This window comes from Chinchilla lanigera, unplaced genomic scaffold (assembly GCF_000276665.1).
Source record: "Chinchilla lanigera isolate Chin_1 unplaced genomic scaffold, ChiLan1.0 scaffold00023, whole genome shotgun sequence".
NCBI lineage: Eukaryota > Metazoa > Chordata > Mammalia > Rodentia > Chinchillidae > Chinchilla > Chinchilla lanigera.
Window position 1 is genome coordinate 22,145,237 of NW_004955424.1, and position 3,088 is coordinate 22,148,324.

The window sequence follows — 3,088 nt, forward strand, 5'->3', positions numbered from 1 at the left end:
CGTTGTGCTGTGGACACCCAGTTACTGAGCACCAAAGAAAACGTGACCAAATCGATGATACATACACAGTTAAACTCAGAAAAATTTAAATATTGGAAAACATAGGTTAGTTTTATACTTGGTATTTCTTCTCCCTCTTTTGGCCCCGATATGTGATACTCCCTTTACTCAGAATACTTTTCTCTGTCCATACTGTCCCTAAATCATGGAAGAGCTTGTTACAAGGTAATTATCCCGTTCATGTTAAATAAATGAAAGATTTACCACAAACTAAACTTCTAATGATAAAAATATATCTGTATTTTTCCCTTCAAACTAGAGACAAACTTTCATTATCCTTTATCTTATTTTCTGGAAGAAGCAAAGGTTTCCTTTTTAGCAGTCATTGTTAGTAAAAGAAAATAACCATACAGCTGTTTTAACTGTTCCTTTTATGTCACGGTCCTTACAGCTCTACGTGGTGGACTGTATTGGAGAAGTACTTCTTGCGATTAGAAGTAGTTATACATTGTTTAGCTTGATGTAAAATATTAAAAGATAATTTTGTTACACAGAGTGGTTGTGACAGTAAATCACCATTATTTTACCTTTTTTTTGTCTTTTTGAGACAGGGTCTCGCTATACGGTTCAAGCTGGCCTTAAGCTCACTTTGTAGCCCAGGCTGGCCTCAAACTTGCAACGATCCTCCTGCCTCAGCTCCCAAGTGCTGGGATTACAGGCATGTGCCACCACGCCTGGCTTATTTTACATTTTTTAAAACCTAAATTAATACTTTTTTCCTTGATGTCTATTTTGCTGCAACTTTATGCCCCACTCATTTATAAGTTAGCTGTGGAGTCCTAGCTGTGAAGTTACTATAGTGTAATATGCCTATGATCCATTACAGAACGAACCATGTCAGCCTGTTTCTTCGAAATCACAGAGATCATTAGCTAAGTAGATATTAAGTTGAATTTTAAACCAAATTCAAATGAAAGTTTACTAGCATCAACTTTGCTAGTGTCTTTTTAATGCCATTTGTATTTCCTTTGCTTAAATAGTGTAATATTCTTGATGTATTCAGGTTAGGTTTGGGTTTCTTTATTTTCTGCTATGGTCTTTGGGGCGTAGTTCTCACTTTTCACTTCAGCCTGTTCACCAAGGATTGCTGGTTGCCATTCATGTTTTGACCTGCTCCTTTTCCGACCTGGGCCGGTCCACCCCTCCTTAGGCAACCTGGTGGTCCCCTACTCTTGGGAAGTCGCCATCCTGATGCCGAATTTAGTGCAGACACCCAGTCGGCGTAGCCCACGGCAGCCCAGAACTCCTGGACTCAAGCAATCCTCCCACCTCAGCCTCCCGAGTAGCTGGGACTAGAGGCGCAGGCCACCACGCCTGGCTGCCATTCGTACTTAAAAAAAATAACCTGTTAGCTATCACAGTTTTTGTATTTTAGCAAGGGTTCCAGTGCTTTTGTTTTTGTTTGTGTTTCCCAGTTTCCCAGATTATCGTGAAATGTACTAGTGGTAATTTTATGCATTGTAATCAGTCTTTACTATTTTGGTTTCTCCTATTTAACACTAGACTCCTTGGGGCCTTATTATGCTAGAATCCCTGGGCAAGGCTGATGTCCGACAATTACACTGCTAGTATCAGGCTTTGGGCCACCTTCAAATTCCAGAATGACCAGTGTTACTTAGAGAACAGTGTGATAGAGTAGGAAAGGGCAGTAAAAGTTCAAGAGGCCTGATTCTATTACCCTTGCGACCTCTGGAGGGGGATCTTGATTTCTTTTTTTTTTTTTTTTAATTTTATTTATTTTTTGGCTTTTTTTCCGGTATCTGGAATTGAACTCACGACCTTGCGCTTGCCAGGCAGGCGCCGTGCCGCTGAGCTAAATCCCCAGCCCCAGGATCTTGATTTCTTAATGTTTTAATGTTTTGTTTTTGTACCAGAAATCAAACTCAGGGCCTCACACTTGCTAGGCAGGCACTGTGTCACTGAGCTACATCCCTGGCCCTGGTTTGATTTTTTTTTTTCCCCCGTATGGGAAATCAAACTCACGACCTTGCGCTTGCCAGGCAGGTGCTGTGCTGCTGAGCTAAATCCCCAGTGCGCCCCTGGCCCTGGCTTGGTTCTTGAAATAGGGTATCACCATGTAGTTCAGGCTAACCTTGAACTCACTGTGGAGCCCACGCGGGCCTCAGACTTGCAGTGATCCTCCTGCCTCAGTCTCCCGAGTACTGGGATTACCGGCATGCGCCACCACGCCCAGCGACAATTTCTTAATACTGGGGTTAGACTGGGTGCTATCCCACATGTTTGCAGTGTGGGGTGCTATTGGTCCATTGGACCTGGGCCATTCTTTAGGTGAAAGTCCAGAGGGTAACTCGTGGCCGTATACTAACTAGCTCACGTTCACCTACAGAAGCTAAGGATTATAAAAGCTGAGGCACCGGTGTGAACACAGTCACTCTGTAGCCCCGTACAGCCTGCGGTCTCAGGAACTGGGATGCTTTGAACTGGGCACAGCTGTGGAAGGGTTCTCACAACTCCCACAGATCTGCACACTGAGAAGGGACATTCCAGAAACCTGAAACCAGTTCTACACCCATGTCCATTTTTGCTATATGCTTTACTTCCTACATGGAGAAAAGATAGCAGTATTGGTGATTTTATTGTCTTTGATGGGTTTAGGATATGGCTTATAAAGAGTAAAAATTATAGTAGGCACATAAAGAGCAGCCCACTATCACATGATCTTATTGTCTTACTGATTTTTCTAGGTACCTTTATGTCCTCATAAAAATATAAACAACCTAAGTACAATGTAAACAGTAATTAGAGGTCCATCCTCATGGTGGCTACCACTCAGGTTAGCACATGGAGCTAGCATACCAGCACCCAGAAACCCCCGTGTACCCTCCACAGCCTCTTCTTCTTCCCTAGAGGTAAAGAGAGACCATTCTGACTTGTTTATGTATGTATTGGTTATTTTTGCAGTGGTGGAGTCAAACCCAGAGGCTCATGCATGCTAGGCAAGTGCTTTACCACTGAGCTACAGCCCTAGCCCCGGTTCTGATTTTTTTTTTTTTTTTTTTTTTTTTTT